The 20,124-nt window shown below is 39.8% G+C and overlaps 1 long non-coding RNA gene across 1 annotated transcript; it reads right to left on the minus strand.

The window, feature by feature from the left end:
* Positions 1–3,601: 3,601 nt before the first annotated feature.
* Positions 3,602–7,208, minus strand: LOC135290887 (uncharacterized). Its single transcript, XR_010353714.1, has 2 exons — positions 7,076–7,208; positions 3,602–4,034 (listed from the first exon to the last, which is right to left on the minus strand). It is a non-coding gene; the product is annotated as an uncharacterized LOC135290887 (long non-coding RNA).
* Between the last annotated feature and the right edge of the window lie 12,916 nt (positions 7,209–20,124).

The following is a 20,124-nucleotide window of genomic DNA, read 5'->3' on the forward strand; positions in this document are numbered from 1 at the left end:
GCTGCGATGTGTCTCTCCTTATTACAAAAAGGGCAGGGTTCCCATTACCGATTGTTTTCACCTGTTCTTTTCCTGAATCCTGAGGTTTGCTTCAGGAGTATCTGGTGAAGTAAAAGGTAATTCCTTTTGTTTCTTGCTAAACAATAGCTATCAAGATAACTTAAATGCCAGACCTGGATGTGGGAAATGATCCATTGCTGGACAATGGCAGTCACATACGTGGCTTCCCACACTGCTGAGTGGCTGGGTCAGGTGTGACACTCAATGCCATTTTTAGTAGCCCCAGGAGAACACTCTGGGGCTGTGCATGGCAAATACAATATGTTTCATTTTCTGCTTCTGGTAAACTGAATTAAAAGGTAATTTACCTTGTGTGGTAATTTGGTTTAAATAGTGTTGACACAGTCCTCTCTTAAACATGCTTATTTTTATTTTTTTTTATTGGTGGAAAAGTAACACACACATTGCTAAGTTTTAGAGCATATATTGGTTTCATAATAGTTTAGATATAGTAGAAACAAAGATTATTTAATATACACTGTGATTAATAGAAGCTTCCAGAATAAGGAAAGATGGCACACACTTCTGCATCTGCAGTAATGGCTGTGGCACACACATAGTATCAGCTTCATGAAGTTTAAAAAAAAAAAGGAAAAGAAGTTACAGTTATTATGCATTAAAAAAGAAAAAAAAAAGCATATGGCCATTTTAAAGAATGCCCCTCAGATTGAATACATGTGTTTTCGCATTTGGGATGAAAATTCGCATTTGAATTTTATTTATATAAATAGAATTACTGGGGGGAAAAAGCACAGTGTATATGTCTCACAGTCAGTTGTTAAAGAATACCATGACCAGATACTTTTTTTACCTACCTCATTAAATAATCATTTCTGAAATAGACTAGTATTTTGAAAACATTATGGTCAAATGAATTGATTCAGGCAACACTGGTTCCAACTTCAGACCTCTTTATAACATATCATGGAGAATCTAGAAAATCAGTATTTGTCATTCAGCAAATCAAGCAAAAAATAAAATCCTGAAGATGAATTCTGAAAAATAGGAATAGTAATGAATTCTTGCTTTCACAAAGCATTTTACACAGACAAAATCACTGATTTGGAACTAACTGTTTTTACCATTGAGCATCATATTTTAAATGAAGAGTAGGGCATAATGGTATGTGTTATCAATTAAATTCTAGTACTAAAAAAGCTGCATCATTAATTATCAAATACAGAATCCTTACACTCAAGAGTTTGTGCCACCAACAGTGTCCTGAGGATGTGTATTAAAAAATCTGATTCATATTAATAATTTTGTTCATTGGAAGTTAGCTAAATTCTGTCTGCAAGCATATAAAACATATGGAAACAATAAAAAATCTAATTCAATAGTACTTTAGTGCCAGACTCCAATTAAATTTCTACTCTTAAAGCTATAGTACCATATTACAAAAGATAAAAAATAAAATCAATATTCTACATAAGAAGTTTAAGCAGAAGAAGGAAATTTAAATAGAATGGAATGAGCCCAAATCTGTCTCATCAGCATTATGCCTTGTGAGTGCAAAAAAGAACATGAGTACAACCACCAAGCCAAGTGAGGTAATGGTTTAAGACCACTCAGCAATCCATGTGCTAAAGCACAAGACCCCTTTTTGTAGCCCTTCCTTCACATCCTTAGTGCATATATGAAGCTTCATCTTGAGCTCTGGTGAAGTAAGAGGCAAAAATGTGGGAGCTTTGGGCTTTGCTGCTCCAGCCATGAAAACATGGGTAACTTACATTCTAGTACAGGGAAAAGAAAGACCAGGAGGAGGAAAAATAGGGGGAGGGAAATAAATAAACGTGGAGAGAAATACAGCAAGCAATTAAGGAGAAATAAAAAATTCAGAACTTGAGCCCGTCTGGAGCCTGTCTGACCTAGACGTCCAGAGGCACGAGGTTTGCAGAGAGAAAACACGAGTGTCACATTCCAGTTTGGAACAGCTATTTTCCTTCACAGATACAGACCTGTGAAATGCCCTGTTGAAAACATGCAGGAATAAACTCTGGCTTTATGAGACAGCTCTTAATTTTTTTTTTTTTCCCCACAAAATTTTGTGAGTGCGGAGCTGCAAGAGAGGGGGTAGGCTGGCATCCCCCCTGGAAAAAAGATACAGCAGGACAAGAGATTCTTGGCCAGTGGTGTCAGGGGTAGGATGCAGGCTTATCCCAGCTTAGATCTTGAGACTCTAGCACTTCTTCTGCCCAGGGACATGCCTGGCAAAGTTGAGACAGTGGTCATCACACTTAAAGCCTGTGTCCTAGTCCTGGACTAAGAAGGGGAACATGGTATAACACAGCAGATACACTGTAATTTGTATCACCCTGAAGAAAGAGCCCAGTATTTGGATACTCAAATGCTACCTGCTTATGCTTCAGGAAAAAAAAAAAAAGCAAAAACCAAACACCCCTGCCCCCCCCCAAAAAAAAAATTTAAAAAAAAAGAAGAAAAAAAGAGAAAGAATTAAAAAAAAGAATATACATCCTGCATTTATAGTTCAACTGGTATGTAAACATAACCTAGAATCTTCAGGTATCCTACTGGCACAGTGACAATCCTGCTGGCCTATACCTATCTGTCTGAACTATTTCTTAAGTGCATACAGAACTACCATCTGTCTGTCAGGGTACGGTCAGAGCACAAAGTGCTGTGTAGGCTGGTGTAAATTATCTTAGGAAGCAGAGTAACTGCAAAATCAGCACTGCCTGGGGAAAAAAAAAATCAGAAAAGGATGCTCATGCTCTTCGTGTATTAATTTCTATCTTGCCATTCCTGATGCTGCCTGAGCGCCTTAGCTTGATCTCACCAATCAATTTGTAACATTTCAGAGCAGCTTAACTCTATTCCTGCTCTGAGGGCTCTGATTTTGGTGTCTTAAGTTGTGGGTTTAAAGCTTTCACCCTGTATGTCACTTGGTGTGTGCTTCTTTTCAGAGCTCTCAGATTCTTGTGACTCATCTAATATTTTCCAGCTGGTGATTCCAGAGGAAGAGATGTGACCCAACAGCTGATGTTTTATACAAAGAAAGAGTATCCTGTTTGCACAGTATTGTTTCAAATTCATATTGCACGTGTCCAAAGTTAAACCCATGAATCCATCCAGACAGATAATTGTTTTACTGGGAATTTTATTTTGTGGAACTTAAGCCAGATCCCAAAGGTTCCAAAAAGTCACAGCAGCTGGGACTTCTATTTATTTTCCAGTACACAGCCTCAAGATGAAAGGGCTGTACAGGTTTCTTGTGCATTTTTTCCTGTATTCCCAGGTGGTTTTTGCAGTCTCAAGTCTCTAGTTGATCTCAACAGGCTTCTATTGATAAATATAAGAGTGCAGAAAGATCTTTGTGATATCATTTCAACACTGCATCTTCCCCAAAGCTGCTTTTCTCAGCTGCAAATTTTACTGTGTTCCTAATAAAATTCTCTGTACCCATCCATTCAAGACTTACCACAGACCATCCAGCTTTCTTCAATAAAATTACTGGACAGCAAGCCTTAAAGGCTGCTATGTTCTCAACCAGGTTGCCACAGGTTTTACAGCTACATCTAGATTTGCTTTCCCACCAGTTATGCAATCATTCTGCTCGCTGGCTGTAGTGGCAGCTGCTGGAGTTAAGTGTGTCAGCAGGCTGCCAGGGCAGCCCTGCTCTGGAGCCTTTGCTCCCCTGTGAGTCATTTTGGCTAGGTCACTTTTTCCCCACTAGTGCCACTCGCTGGGAGGAGAGTTCCTGCCCATGAGTCATCAGCGTGGCTGTGGAGCCCTGTCTGCTGAGGTCCTCCGGGAGGCTCAGGAGCCGTAATGTTTCCGGCACAGACTCCGCTCAGCCGATCAAAACCACCTGCAGCCTCTAACAAATTCACAGTCCGTTTGCTTTCTTTTCAAGTCCGACAAATTCTCGGTGTTTCCTTGGTAGCCCACCCAAGCTGGCAGTGCTGTTCACAGGAAGGCTGCATGAGGACAGGACTGCATGTGGCAAAAACACCCTTACAAAAAAAAAAAAAAAAAAAAAAAAAAAGAGAGAGAGAGAGAGAGAAAAGAGAGGGAATACAAAAAAGGATGCCTGAACACTGTGTTTGTAAATAAACATCAGTAAGTTATCAGTAACTTAACTGTAGCAGCAGGAAACATTCCTGTCAGATTCTGGAAAACCAGCCATGGCAGGAAATTGTTATGTAAAGTGCAAAACTGCTACTATTTAAAAGTGTAATTTGAGCAACAAAGGGAGAAAAGATGCATATCATGCTTTTCACTCTGAAACACATCAGTATGAACAATTTGAGGCAGCTCTTTTCAGGGGGGAACCTCAAGTTAGAAGACTTGCAATTTGCTGTAACTGTTAAAGCTCACAGCATTAGCAAATCACACATGAGAGCAGTGGAAAGAAACTGGGCACTGTTCCCCAAGTTTCATCTGCTGGGCATTTTCCTGTCACTGAAGGATCTGAACCTCTGAAGCCAGAAGAGAGCAGCGGTACACTGGCAAGGGGGTGCAAACCTGGGCAACCCACTCCCACCTTGCCACCAGGGCTCTCTGCAGGTCTCTGCTCCATTTTGCTTTGCGTAAAGGGTCACAAAGAAGCAAGTTTCAGCCAGAAAAGCCCAAGCCTATCTGCTGTGAGTCAAGAAACCTATCTACAAGCCTAGGTGTATTTGATAATCCTTGATAATACAGCACACATGACCAGAGGCTGGGGAGAAGCTTGCTGAAGATAAATGAGAAGAGGGTGATGGATTACCCCAGTCTTGGAAAGCGAGATGGTCAAAGACCTGGAAAGTAAGGAATTACTCCCTCTGATAGAAAAGAGGTATCATGATCAAAGTCCTTTCTATGATTGGTGGTATCTATCCTAATTTCCAATAAATTCAGTAGAAGGAGAATCCAAGGACACTGTGTGCCTAAATCACGTGCCAAACCCAGGGATTTTCAAACAGTAAACCATCCATCCAATCTCACACAGTGGTAAATGCTGAGTTATTCCACTGGAATTACCACGGAATAAACAAGATCAAAAGCAGGTTCATGGGGATGACCCAAAACTTTTGATGAACTTGTGAGGCAGACTTTCCAGCTGGGTAAAGTGAACTGCAGCCCTCAGCTCTTAAAGCCCAGACAGTGTCACTGACATTGTCTTACAGACAGGCAGAGTTTGAGCAAAAGGGCATAACTCTGCCCTTTTGTTGTGCCACCAACATAACTCTAAATCTCCCTCAGGTGGGCTTTGCCCATGCACACCACCCCTGCTTTCTACCCACCCTGGGGTGCCGAAAGGCAAACCTCAGGTTTTCTCTTTCTCTCAGGGGTGCTTGGCTGCTACTGAAGCTCTCCATGCATTTTAAGGCCACCACTCTAATTGTGGATGGGTTTCCTTTATTATCAAGGTGATTGTGTTGCGATGTTCCCTCCTGATGGACTGAACTACTCTGATGTGGAGGAATGACATAAGCCAGAGATCACTTTCTACTGGGAAGATTTAGGACCTTTCTAAACAACACTTAGTCAGCTATAAGGCAATTTTTGGGTAGTGAATAATTTTGTACTGATTTAGGCATTATAGGCACCAGAAAGGATTCAGAACATAGGATGCCTGAAAACTCAGATTTCTCCAGATGCTCTAACGGGCTCTGCATTGCTCTAACATTCTTGAAAGGTAAAGACAACCTGAGACTGGCATCAAGAACAGGTCTTGTCCTGCTGGGCCATAAGGAAGGCACAAGTTGCACACAACTCTCTTCTCTTGCATTAATTCCTGTACTGCAAAGCCAATACACTTTTATTTTATACCCCCACCGATTGGTTGTGTAAGCGTATCATAAATGTGAAGAGCAATTCAAATTACAGATTGTGATGGAACAAACATCTTGTTTGTGGATAGTGCAGTAATGTTGTGTCCAGTGGCAGGCAAGACAAGGTTTGTTCCTACTTCTGAAAGCCATATGACTTTGTGTTTATTCCAGAGTGGTACAGGTGGACCCACTTCAGAAAGCTGGGCTTCTTGTGCTTCTTGGAATCACACATGAAGTACTGAACCTGTTCCCGCACAACCGATCAGCAAGCCATCCCCATAAGCATAAACTCTCTTTTGAGAGGATAGAGTGCTGTTAAGGAAATGGATTTTTGAAGGCTGAGAGAATAATTACCCATGTCCTTTATTTTTCTCCCTTTGGAGAAGAACATAATGTTTTCTGGTTAACCTTAAAGTCTTGAAACCTAGAAAACATTATGTAATGTGTTATATTAGGAATATCATGCAAAATCAAGAGAAATAGTTCTCCAGAGGCTTCACAGTAATAACAAACTATAAGGGATAGGCAGAAATGATAATTTAAGAGCATCTCATTTCAGTCCTGTTAACCTACATAAGAGTTTCTGACTCTATAATGAACAAATCTATACTCAGAGTGGTAGGTATATCTGAAAACATAATAAATATTTAAATTAGGTCATATTGGTACATTTTATGTAGATAATTTTAGCACCAATATTTTTAAAACAAACTGCCAGAACTAGGCTGGTGAACATCACACACTCCAGCATTTCAGGAATCCCCTTCTGGAGCAATGGAGACAACAGGCCCAAGTTTTGCTGGATTATATACAACTAGATTTGGTCTAGCTCTCTTGCAGATTATGCAAATTCAGTGTGAAAGAGGAAAGCAGATTAGGGGCCTGTTGACTATTTCTGAGCCAGGAGGTTGCTTTTACAAAACAGGCAGGAAGCAAAGGAGTAGGACAGGAATAGCTGCTGTCCCCCTGGGAGTGGGCAGATAAGTGAATGGCACATGTCCCTGCTTCCTGTGCACCACAAAGCAACTCCTGTACCACGGAACAGATGTATTTGTCTAGTCTGGCATCTTAGAGGGCACAAACTAGCATGCTGGGCCATCAGTATGTCAGTGTGTCAAAGTAACTCAAGGCCAGAGTAGGTGTCTTTTCTTTGAGCCCGAGAACTGACTCTGGGCAGCAATCAGGTTCTCACAGCATTTTGGAGGTGTGTGTTCATGGCTAATTGGGACTGCACCACTCACCTTCGAGCTGGCAGGTCTCAACTAGTATTTCCTCAAAGTACACCACTTCATGCCAAGCCTGTGACACTGACTGATTTTCTGTTTCATTCATGTTTTCAGAGTGATATGTGGGTGCTACTGAAAAGCACCTGCTGCTGAAAAGAAAGCAAATAAAAAGAAAGCAGTAGTAAATCAGAGAAACTACTTTATCCAATGCTCATGACTTGCTTGTCTTCTACTAGTTGCTAAAATATTTTTTTTTCCTGCCAGGAAACAGAAATACATATATCAATGTCTTGGACCACAGCATTTGCAGGAATATGCATCTCACATTGCCAGTCTGAACAGTCATGGATGTCCTGTGCTGTGCTATTTTCTTGATTTACTGCTGGTTTCCTGGCACTCATAAGAAAAACTGGAGAGAAAATCTAACAGTGAATGTGCTGTGTGTCCCAACTTGATACCATACAGCACTCACAAAATGCTGACTTTAATAAAAACAAGTAGTTGTAAAAGGAGAGCTGAAATCCCTGAGGGAGAAAGGTTAATGTCTGCACCAGAAAAGCCTTCTCCCCAGGGCCAGCATGCCTGTGCTGCTGGATGCAGGAGAGCCAGGAGGATGCATGGCAGGAAGCTCTGGAGCAGTAGGAGGCTCCCATAGGAACAGCTGCAGTCCTTAAAAGAGGTGATATCTCTAAGCCCTTCTAAGCCACAGCTCCTGATACACCAGTTGCTTTTGCTAGAGTAACTTTAAGTTATTCCTGGCTTCCTTTTAGAGGTGATTCTAAAATAATATTGATGATTCTAAAATAATACTGATGATTAGGTTTTGGAATGTGAAATGATGCAGAAATCCTTGAGAGCAGGTTAAAAGTGTGCATTAAAAATAGCCCAAAGACCAGAGTGTGACACTAAAAAAATATGAGAAACCAGTCATGTTCACTGATTTCTTATGCCAACTACTGCAAGTTACTCTGTGTCAGATCTACAAAAATCCCAAAATAACCAACCATAACAACAACAAGAGAAAAACAAAAGAAACCAACTATGGGTTCCAGGTTAGAGTGTACTTTTGGCGCTCCAGTTGTGTAACTTACCCCAACTTCCTTGACCATTTTCATCAGAACTCCTCTATAAAACACAACCTTCTTCCTTCCCAGCAGTGTTGTAGGGACAACCCAATCACTTTGAAATACTAAAAGCATGGTGGTCTGATACACGGAAGTATGAAAGCTACATGCAATGGTTGCCATTATTTCTTTCTAAACACAATTACTACACTGGGTCAAATGACAGATTGCTGACACTTCAGGACTCTACAAATATGAAATACCTGCTATAGCTAACCTGCCTCAACACACAGACTTTCCCTCAGCTATATTCCTGTGCTCTAGCAGCAACATTATTTGGGCTTAACAATAGTTGTTGCTTCTCCCTGTATGTTCAGCCCTGATTTACTTGTGAGGAACATTTACATCTTTGCTGTATCTATTTAGGGTTCCGTTGTCTAGTTGAATCCACTCCTGATATAAGTTTTTGAGTTTAAGTTACTCATGGCTTTCCAAAAATCCTATCATACCTTTTAATAACAATAGTCACTGTTGATATGTTGATATTCACAACTCAAATTACACTGACTAATGTAACTTTTTTAAGCTCTTGTATTTCACCTTGGGTGAGTTGCTTGCTAAGGCCATAAGGGTCTACTCACTGCTGATCATAATGTATGGGTTTTGGCCATTATTTTATGCTATGCTGAGGAATATATTCCTTAAAATCATTTGGATATTCTCATTCTCCTCTAGAGTTAGCAATGCCTTGCAACAGAAATTTCCTAATCCTTCTCTACACTATGGGGTATTATGCATAGGCCTGCAATTTCATCTGTTCGAGATAAGAGAAGTTGGCCTTAGCCAATTAAATTAATTGATCACAAAGGTTTTAAGACAAAATACCAAAGGTTTGAAAGTTTGAAACAAAACTATTATACAAATTGTTTTTTTAGCAGTCAGCAGGGATTTGATGAGAACAAAATTGCATCCAACCAATCCCATTTCCTTTATGGAAGGTTATAATGAGGTTAAAGGCTTGTGAATAAACAACAGAAGCCATAAATCTTGTCTTTCATTATGTTTTTGATATTGACTGATGTGATCTGTTTATAAATCAATTTGGCAAAACAAGACTGGATGAAATACATTTGTGTGGTAGCAGAACAGCAGAAACATACCAGAAAAGTGCCCAGCCATACTACAAAAACAGTTGTGAATCCTTATATTTTTTCCAAATCAATATTTCCAGCAAATAGGATATTAAACTAGGAAGAAACCCAACTGAAATTCAGGGACTGAGGTAAAAGTACGGTCAAGTGCCAGTGCTGAAAACTGGGAACACTTGAAATTTTCATGACAAACTGATATTTTTTTCTTTTTAAGAGAGTGTTACTCAAGAGGAGGGCAATGTCACCCAGAGCTTAGACAACCAAATTTTTGGGTAATTCTTCTGTGGAAAACTATCTGTGGGGTCACAATGAATCTGTAGCTAGGAGGAGTTAATCTGCTGCTGTTGCTAGAAAACACTCTACCAGATTATACAAACAGAAGCATTAACCTACAGGTCTACAGGTCTCATGCAGAACTCATTGTTAGCATTTGCTAAACCTCAGAGGAGAAGCTGTGTATCTGGTTTTGGGCAAGGCACTTCCTGCAAGGTGGGGAGAAGCTGGAGGATGCCCAGGAGAGAGCAGTGAGAGTAGCCAAGAGTCTAGAAAACAGGCTCATCGAGGAAAGACTGCATGAAACCAGACTATTTAATCTAACATGATGGAAGCACAACAAGAAAAAGCAGCTGCAAAGGGGCAGAGGAAAAATTTTGTTTCTTGGTCCGTGAGAGTCAGGGGAGGATGCAAAGAGCCTAAATCCTGATAGGAAGCATTAGGTTTAATGTTTGAAAGTGGTCTCCTAACAGCTTGGACTCTGCTCCAGGGCATCTTAGAAAACTGCACAATTATTTCCAAGCTGTGAAAAACTTCACAACCATGCAGGGAGATCATATTGCTGAAGATGACTGAAGATCTTAGAGACCTTTCCAGGCAAACTTGGCCGGGGGGAGACATGTAAAGCTGAGGGGGTGGTGCTTTTCCTCTGGTTCTGGTGGAAATTTCCTGCCCCCCCAAAATGTGCTGCCTTTGATGCCTACTCCCCTTTGCCTATCACTCTTTGTTGTCTCAAAACAGGTCTTGAAGGCTGGTTGCAATAGCAATCTCCTAATACCTAAACGAGGAATGCAACATCATGTTAATAAAACAAAGATTTCAGTGTTTTATTCTTCCAGTATTTTTATCCTTTCTCTTTTTGTACCCCACTTAAAACATTTAATGTATGTTTAAGTGTGCTGGTTTCCGTGAGTATAAGCAGACCAATACATAAAACTCTGAACCTTGATTGCCCTCTTGTCACACTCTGATGAGGCTGTGCTAAAACTACTAGTTTCATGGCTGCATGTAATCTAATAACCAGCAGAAGAAGCAGTTGCAGACAGTAGCCCCTGGCCTAATGACCCTATGCTTTAATTGAATATATGATGCACCTAGCACAGGAAATGTAAGGAGGAAGACAAACAGTAAGTGGAACACAAGTTTCACTACCTACAGTTTCTATTATTTCTACTACTTATATTTATGTTGTTTCAAAAATTATTTTAACTTTTCACTTTATCTCACTGCCTTAAGAAAACAATTAAAAACAAGGATATTGGTTTCTTTTAAGACACCTACTCAGATAACATTAGTTTTCCCCCTCAAATCATCCATCCCACTGATGTGGTGCCAAGAAGAGCAGGCAGTTCCCCACCTTCACCCTTCAGCCAGGACTACCACGTGCTGCTTCCAAGACAGATGAGCATGGACCCAGCTGCAGCTCATGGTGCTGGATTGCGCAGAACAAGGTCACCTGCTCTAGGTGCCCTCTAGTCCACCCTGCTCCCACCAGCTTACATAGGTGCCTAGAGAAAGCCATATTTTAACGTACTTCTGATTATTTCTGCCTCATGAGGCAATGCAGTAGCTTGAGCTACTGACATGGGCAGGGGCTACTTGGGCATGGGCTGGGTGTTTATGACCCCAGAGGATGGATCACTGTATAGAGTTTTCTGCTGTGAGGCTGCTGAGGGGGTCCCATGGACATCTTGGGTTGTCCCCACCAGCTGCCAAAACCTGTACTAGACCAACCTTTCGACACTGAAAATCCAGACACATGCAATTTATGCATAAAAACTATTGCTTCTGCTGAAGCTAGACGTCTGATCTACTTGACGCTCAGAAATAACCTTCACCTTTCTGAAATCTACCAGGTAGCACAGGCTGGACATAAACTGCTGAACAAGCTGCCTATTGTAGCATTCCCCTTGAGGAAGATATCAGGAGCAGATTTGTATCTGCACACCTGCTCCGAACACACAGCATGCCACTTCACAGGCTGAAGGCTGTATTTCTGGGCTCATCTGGTAGCATCCAAGCTGCCTCAAGCTTTGTCTAGGCACACATAACCACCAGGATAATTATCTGTCCAAAAGCTAGTTTTGATTTCATGTTAGCATTAGGTCTGCCCTCTGAAGTGTATCTGTAACACCAGTATTCTTCCCATTCACTCTGGCACATCATCTGCTTAACATCATTATCCTCAGGAGTATTATGATGTATTTCATGTACCTTTAAAAAGCAAAAATTCATTATTCATTGTACAGAATATAGAAATAAAAAGTTGTTTCTGGGACTCGCACTTGCTTAATCCTAAGGACTGATACCATAGTAAGTTTGTGGGGTTTGTCAGAACTAGACAGTCAATAAATGTGAAATTGTACAGTCAAATGTACAATTGTACAGTGAAATTAAATAAAAGATGTTCAAGATGTTTTCATATTAGTTAAGAAATAAAGAGAATTAAATTTTTTTTGCAAACTACCTGTAGGGAAATTTGACACGAAGAATTAATTGTGTTTGACATTTTTACATACCAGGAATTTATGTCAATTACTTCACTTTTCACCATTTTGCGAATTTAGAAGTGCTTAGATTACTTTGTATATTTTTCCTCATTTTTGAATGAACACAGCTGTTACTAAATTTCATTTAAAAAAGCTTTGTACACACTCTTTTTCAGAGGTGAAGCCAAGACTTAAGGAAGGTTTACAGTGGTGACTTTCATACAGATAAGAGGACCACCATCAAACAGTGTCTCTTTAAATTTTAACTTCATGAGTTCAGCTACTTTGCTATTGGAGATAAAAGGAAACACCTAATGTAGCACAAAAAATTTCTTCCTTCCAGTAGGCTTTTCAGCTATCAAATGCTTCTGCATCTGGGCGCTCTAAGAGATGGGGAACCCAACTGATTAGGCCTCACATCTGATTTAATACCTGCACATTAACATCACACTAAACTTACTGGCTTCTGCAGCAATATGAATGAATTGCTAGAAAAACAGTGTGAAATTATGAAGGCAATTCTCTAAATTCTCACGTTCATCTTCATGAATGTTCCCATAGCCTGAAGGTATTTTATCCCAACAGTCTGGAATACAAAATAAGGTTTAAGAGAAACATTCCACCTGGTATCTCCTTTGCAATCGGTAGTAATAATGTATTGGGGTTCAGTACAATTCTTTGAAATAATTCTGAACTGACAAGAGCTGAAAGAATGTCTGACTGGTTTCCTTCACCTGCAACTTACATCACTTCGTACACTGTTGTAGCCAACATCTGTTTAGAACCTCTCAGCTTCATGTTTTCCCAGCAATTACACCCAGGTCACAGTAAAGGACAAAATGAATATTATTTTCATTTCTGCAATTAATAGATTATTTGCCTCACTTTGTTCAATGCCAGTGTGTTTACAGAAAATAGAGTAAAGATTAATAGAGTCTGCAAGAGAGACATTTGAGAGAGAAAGCAATCAAGGCATGGAGGGAGTAGATCTGTCCTGAATTTCTAACAGACTTTTCTTTAACTTCTGCATGCTGTTCATCCTAGGAATATGATTAGCCTGGTGTTTAAGGCTAGCTCTGACTAAACGTGCAATTGTTCAGCAAGATGGCAAAGGTCAATTATAACTCGTGTAATTTATTGCATAATAGGTTCTTGCTCCCTAGTTGTGTTTGTGGGAGTGCTTTTATTCTAAGGCCACTACCAAATTTTACCCTCTTCTGCAAATAATTTTGAGTCTGCTGAGAAGTCATGAAGAACTGGAAACAGGGAGATTTACCCGGTCCTGAAATGGTCTGTTTCACACAACTTGCCTCTGGGGAGTTTCTGAAGCAAGGCCATAATGTATGGCATATGTGACAATTTATCAGATTGTGTCATTCACAAGGCCTGGCCTGCATACTTCAAAAAGCAGTAATTTTCCCAGGGGGTGATTCACACAAATTAATTATTTTTTAACTGAATGTCTGTGATACACATTGCCTCTATATTTATGCTCACTCACTTCTCCCCTACACCGTTAGTAATGACAATTTTAAGAGGATGAGGGAAGCCACCTTCAGCTGACAAGCACAAACCTGATGATACTGTTCCACTAGACTGAAGATCATGTTTTATTGGAATTTACCAATATTACTGAACGGGACTGCCTTGGTCTGTCTGGCCTCGGCTGCTGACCAAGTAGCGGCACCTGTGGTCCTTCCTCCCCAGAGATGCTATTCAGTACCTGTGGTCGCAGCTGGGCATGTGGAGACAAGTCGGGCATGCCGCAAGCTCCAGTGCTTGCGAGCTGGAGCTTGCTGCTGAGGGGGTCATTCATCAGGCCTTCCTGAGCTGGAGAAACCCTTAAGGCGAGGTGAAGAAAGGAGTGGGTCCTGATGGAGAGTTTTTAATCCAGAGTTTTTGTTTTGAGCCTCATGGCCTCTGAATCCTGCAACAACTCCAGCAGCACTCTCCACCAGAACCCCAACGGCATGGTCTGTTTGTCCTTTTACCTAGGGAGAGGGCAGGGGAGGGAACAGAGAGACTACCAACCAGGTATGAGGGGAGGGGTCTCGGGTGAGAAGGACACCTGGGTGGGCCAATGGCCCCCCAGGGGGTGGAGAGCATCCTTTGAACCTGCCAATCACTCGACGCTCCCCTTGGAATTTCTGGGTTCATAGACAATGCCCAGGAGATTGACACCCCACCTGGGGAAGGAAACTTCTGGGGAAGGACTGGGGAAACTGAGGCACACCATGACAACACACTGCAACAATGTTTATAGACTGTTTGCCCACAGACTTTAGGCATTTTATCGACTGCCTTTCCAGTGTGAGTTCAGAGAAAGGCAAAGCCTGCTTTAAACTTCTACCATAGATAAACATAAAGTGAAATTATTGAACAGCCTCAGAACAGCAGCACCATAATTCTGCGGCACTGTGGTGGTGTAGGAGAGCAGTTAGTGTGCAAGCACAGAGTACCTTCTCAAAGCCATAAAGTGAACTAAAGAAGGCTTTTTGGTTCTGTTTTTTTTTTTGGTTCCGGTTTTTTTTCTTTTTTTTTTTTTTTTTTTTTTTTTTTTTTTTTTGTGGTTTTTTGTGGGGTTTTTTTTTGCTGTTTTTTTTGTTTGTTTGTTTGTTTTGGGGTTTTTTGTTTGTTTTGTTTTGTTTTTTTTTAATTTTGTTTTGTTTTGGTTTTTTTGTTTGTTTGTTTTTTTGGTTTTGGGTTGGTTTTTTTGCCAGAATACTCAAAAATTCAAGTTGGTACTTTTCTAACTATTATGTCTGTTTTCAATTCAAATCTCAGCATCTCTTAAACTAACATTTTCAAATAATTTGGAGACATTTTGCCAAAACCTAAGAACACCACAGTATCCAGACACTGTTGTGTAAACTGTTTCTCCTCCACCCAGAGATCTAAGTCTATGCTGAAGGAAACCAGAACAACCCTAACCTTAAAAAATAAAACATAAAATAAATACCAATACCTACCCTAGCACTTTTTATTCCTTATTTTATTTTGTTCTTTTTACGTACAGCAGGACCACTGCTCTTTGAATCACACACTTTTCTTGCAATTCAATTAGTTATAATTAACTCGGTTGTTACTGCACTCTTCTATGCAATGCACAAATGTGTGGGACACAAAGCAGCCAGCAAAGAACAAATCCAATGGTCAGGTAAGGCAAGAACAGAAGTGCAGAGGAAAGGAGAGGCTTGTCTTCCTTCAGATGTGCTAATGGGAGAGTAGGCAGAACCCTGTTCCCTTAACTTTGCTGGGACTATTCATGTGCATAAATGCATACATGCATTCATGTTTTGACAGTCTGAGATTTTTAAAAGGAGATCAAAGAAGCTGTGGGAGAGAGTTGAGAGGAGGTTTGAAATTCTCAAATTCATTTAAGTGGGTTTTTGCCTCTGAGCTTAAATTTGGCTCAGTGCTGTGAATCAATCACTTTGTTGTGTGGGCAGGCTGGAGTGGGACACACACATGCACACATGCACACACATGCACATGTGTACACACACATGCACACAGGGCTCTGTAGGGGCCAAATTTACATGATACAGTGAGATAATAGAGATACTTCACACAGACAAAATATGCTGAATAGCAAGACCAAAACCAGCCCTTCTTGTCTTTTTAGGTTGAGGGGAACTTGATGTGATTAAAGACCAGTGGTGTCTTCTTTAGTGGAGGAAGACAAAAGTGGAGCAATTCCTCTCTTTTTTTTTTTTTTTTTTGGTTCCCATTCTTTTTCCCTTTCTCTCTGTTTCTGTTCTTCTAGGAGTTGTGAGAACTCTTGACACTTCCCTGTGTTTTCTCCTGTGTTTTTACCGCATATGGGACTTTTAAATTTAGTATATGTATTTCCTACCTTTTTTTTGTGTCTGCTGACCAGTTATGATTTGTGCTTTAACTCTCAGCCTCCTGTTACTCCCTCATGCCTATATCTTCACAGCCCCTACCATAATTTTCTATCACCTTTTGAGGACCTCTGAGGTGTCTCAAAATGAGAAACCTGTTAAGGATCTCTGCTACAGAGTAGGATGATTCCAAAACTATGTTATCAGAGACCTCATTTGAGCCGCAAAATTTGTGCAGTGCATAAATATTTGGGAGATTTAAAAGACAGTTCTAGAGTGCCTAAGTGTGAATATGGATGTGTAGCAGGTAGAAGAACATGCAGGTATTACTGCCTTTCACTGTCTTCGAAAGTGTTTCTATTGCGTCAGGAAGCATGTCTACATCATACCAGTAGTCTTTAGTCAGATCACTATGAGAAGTAGGACACAACCTTCTTATGTAATATTAAATACTGTAAAACATAGAAAAAACCCCTCTGCCTGACCTTCAAACACTTTCCAAGAAATAGTTTAAGCATTTTCCAAATAAGGCAGCAGTTACGTAGGAAGCTGTCCAGCTTGGCAAGCATGTGAAAAAGAGATGCCAAAAGTCCAATCTCATTTGCCAGCCTCAAGAGTATAGTATCTATCTGCAAGTTTCTACTTTGTAAATCAGAGACAAGTATTAGCTCCTCCTCTAAGCTCCTCCAGTATTCATTAACAAGTCCTGAAATGAAACCTAAGCAAAAGTCAGAGGTTTTGAATAATAGAATTGAAAGAATTTTTCCAGATTTTTGTCTCACTTCTAGCATGTTTTCCTTTCCACAGAGATGGTTTTTCCTAGATTTTTTTCAAATCTTCTTTATTTATGATAGGAAAATAAAAGTAGATAGCTGCAAAAATACATAGTTTGAGGACTTAAAACCCTCCTTTCTCTCTTGATGTTCCAAAACAAGTATGCATGGCTCATTTCAAGTTCCACTTGTTTTCAGGTTTTCCCACCTACAGTCATGCAATGTGATTAAGAGGCAGCTGCATTCCAAGCACTGTGCTAGCAAAGAACCCCAATACTACAGGGCATTCCAGTTGACAGCATTTTTCTAAATAAAAAATACCACAGGCAGTTATGTTAGTATATATTTTTAAAAATAGGAGAGGAAGTTTTGCTATCAGAAAGACTTTTTTTCTCCACTTCTAAAAACAAAGTAATCATAAAAACAAAGTAATCATAATATGTTTAAGATGACCACAAATGGTCAAAAGAGCATGGAAATTTTTTTGTTTAAAATCTCATTTGAAATTTAGCCATGTTTCCACATGAAGATCTCAATCAGTTCTCAAAAAACTCTCATGAAGATACAAGGCAGCTATTGGTTGCTTCTTATGTAGAAACTTGATGGTACTACAAGCCTGCTGCGCAGCTGACATGTTTTTGAATTTGACAAAATATGAAACCAAAGAGAACAGGGGCTGAGTTCTGTAATGCTCCCACTGTCCTGGTCACAGTCCAGTGAAGCACTGGCTCACCTCTTTCATTTAAAATAACCAGTTCCTCTGCAAACTTGTTCACTTACAGAAAGTCAGGTAGTTCAGCTCTGCTGCTGTAGTGTTTGCCAGATAAAAGTCCCATCTATAGAAAAATTGGTTTCAGGTAGCTTTCCCTGTAGCAAATAGACCTTAGGTCAAAGAGAAAATAAAAAGGGGAAAGATAATGTTGCAAGCTGAAGTTTTGATATCTACCTAAACAACTAATAACCCAAAAAGCGCATCTAGGTCCGCCACATTTCCAACATGTCTTTGCATATGTGATTTTTCATGCTTGGAAGGCATGCCTAGCGACAAGAGTGGATCTTGTTCTTCTGGATGGGAGATCAGACTGTCTGGTTGGAGCACAAGCTACAGATTCCCAGAACACCTGGGCAAATATCTTGCATGCACATTATGCAGCTCCCAGCAGACAAAGTATAATGATGTTGTAAGTGTGAGAAGATACTAAAACTACAAATTAACCATTTTCTGTAGAGTGTTCACTGCTGCAACTTGTTTTATCTACTCTTGCTCCAACAGCTCAAGGCTAAGAAAACCAAACTCCACAAAATCATATTAAACACACAAAATGTAAAAACAATTAGAAGTACCAGCATTAGAAACAGTAACTTTATTTAATGTGTATAGGACAGACATGTAAGAAGAAACATCTCACTCTGCCACACAGCCCAAACTTGGTGTTGAAGTGCAAGGCAGAAAATAAAGTTAATTGTCAATGAATTTTCCAGTCAGTACAGGCAGCCTAATAAACAGTACACACAATAGAAACAGACTTGAGTTTCACCCATCCTGCTGACATCACTTTTACTGAATGTTTTACTTGTTCAAAGGGCTGCTTAAACTTTTTGTGTTCTGGTTTAAGCCAGACATAAATCAGAAGTGTTAAGCTAGAGCAGTTATGACATTTGCTGGCCACATGTTAACATAACCTGTTACTTTACCTGAAATTTTAAATAGTTGAAAAACATTCTCTACTATTATTAAAATATATTTAATACCATTGTAGAAAGTCAGGTGTTTATACACCAATACAGATGAGAAGGTGCTGAAATTTATGTATAGCATTAGTCATCCATTCTGGTTTTTAAAGTGTTTATTTAAAGAGACAATTTCTGTTGGCATTGCAACACTTGTTACAGAGTTATGGAGTTTATAAAGGCAAATACCCAACATTATGGCTGAAAGAAACTTCTCCAGATGGACAATTTTAAAAATTTCTGGTTGTGCCCATAGCTGAGGGTCACATTCTTACTTGTGATACACAGTGTGAATAAGGCTGAAAGAACACCTCTGTGCAGGAAAATAAGGCTTCTGAGAGGTATTATTCAAATCATAAAATCTGTCTGAAGTCCTCTTTAGGACAAATACTCTGCTGGTGAATAATACAGAAGATCAACCAAAATAAATACAGAAAATATTTCAAGGTCAGTTCTGTATTAGTTAGGTTGTGCTGAAATATAATTTATTATCTTAAGTTTTTGGGAAAAAACAGAATGCAGCACCTGTTTGCAGGTAAACAACAAAAATCTTCATGTCAATACAATATTTCAAAATGTTAAGTGTTATCTGAGTAGTATCTGGCTTAGAATACACTAGAGGGTGAAGAGAATATTTCTGCTTACTAACAACATAAAGTTTGAACTGATTATCCAGTAACTACGGCTGATAAACCTGGGCCAAATATAGGCTGATTTATTTCTTATCTAATACTAGCATAACTAGCACTAAGAAATATCCCCAGTTTTAACCCTGATGTATTGCTTAAGTAGGAGCAAAACATTTGTCCCATGTTTATGTTTTCTATAAATTAGTATTTTGCTATCTTTTTTTGCTTTGCTCTGTGCTTTTTTTTTGTTTGTTTTTTTTGGGGTTTTTTGGGGGGTTTTTTTTTGTTGGTTTTTTTTTGGGGGGGGGTTGGGTTTTTTGGTGGGTTTTTTTTTTCTGTGTTTTGTTTTGGTTTTTTTTTTAGCATTTGTAGTTACAAATATTCTTCTCTCTGAGAACTATGAGGCCTCTAGGATTTCAGCTTCTGTAAGGCACCTCCAAAACAGGCATTGTAAAGCCTTTAAACAAGGCAATTCAAGAGGTTGGGGTCACACTCCCTCCAACTAAGTTTTTGAGATCATGAAGGGCAATCCACAAAGCTAATTTGTCTGACGGACAGATCAAGAGCTGCACAAGCAGATACACTGCAGTGAGTTTAGTCTGCCTAAATTGGTAGTGTAAATGCTAAAGCCTCAGAAAAAAACCCTGTCACTTCCAAAGGCACCTGAAAATTCATTTGTTTCAGTTCCTTGATGACTAAATCCATTCTCTTGTGCTTTGCTTTGGCATCCTTTAACTTGCATATAGACTTCAAAAGTACTCAGCTGCTGGGTCAATTAAAGGATAAGACATTGCTCCAGATGATGAGATACAATCTGAGGGACCTGAAGGTCTCAGTTCCCAGAAAGAATCTTCTCACATCAACACAAACATCTTGTTAAGCCTCCCTTCCTTCCCTTCTCTGCTGCAGGCTAATAATCCCATAGAAACACCAAGTAGAAAGTGAGAGCAGTCTAGTGATAGAAACAATTTAGCAGGGTTGAGGAAGTTCTGGGATCTCCCAGGACTGTTTGCACTTTTTGTACTGGACAAGAGCAGCCCAAAGAGCAGCACAGATTGACCTGAGGAAGGTCAAGAAAGCATGCCAGGTTTGAGAGCAGCACAGTTTCT

This window comes from Passer domesticus, chromosome Z (assembly GCF_036417665.1).
Source record: "Passer domesticus isolate bPasDom1 chromosome Z, bPasDom1.hap1, whole genome shotgun sequence".
In the NCBI taxonomy this organism is placed as follows: domain Eukaryota; kingdom Metazoa; phylum Chordata; class Aves; order Passeriformes; family Passeridae; genus Passer; species Passer domesticus.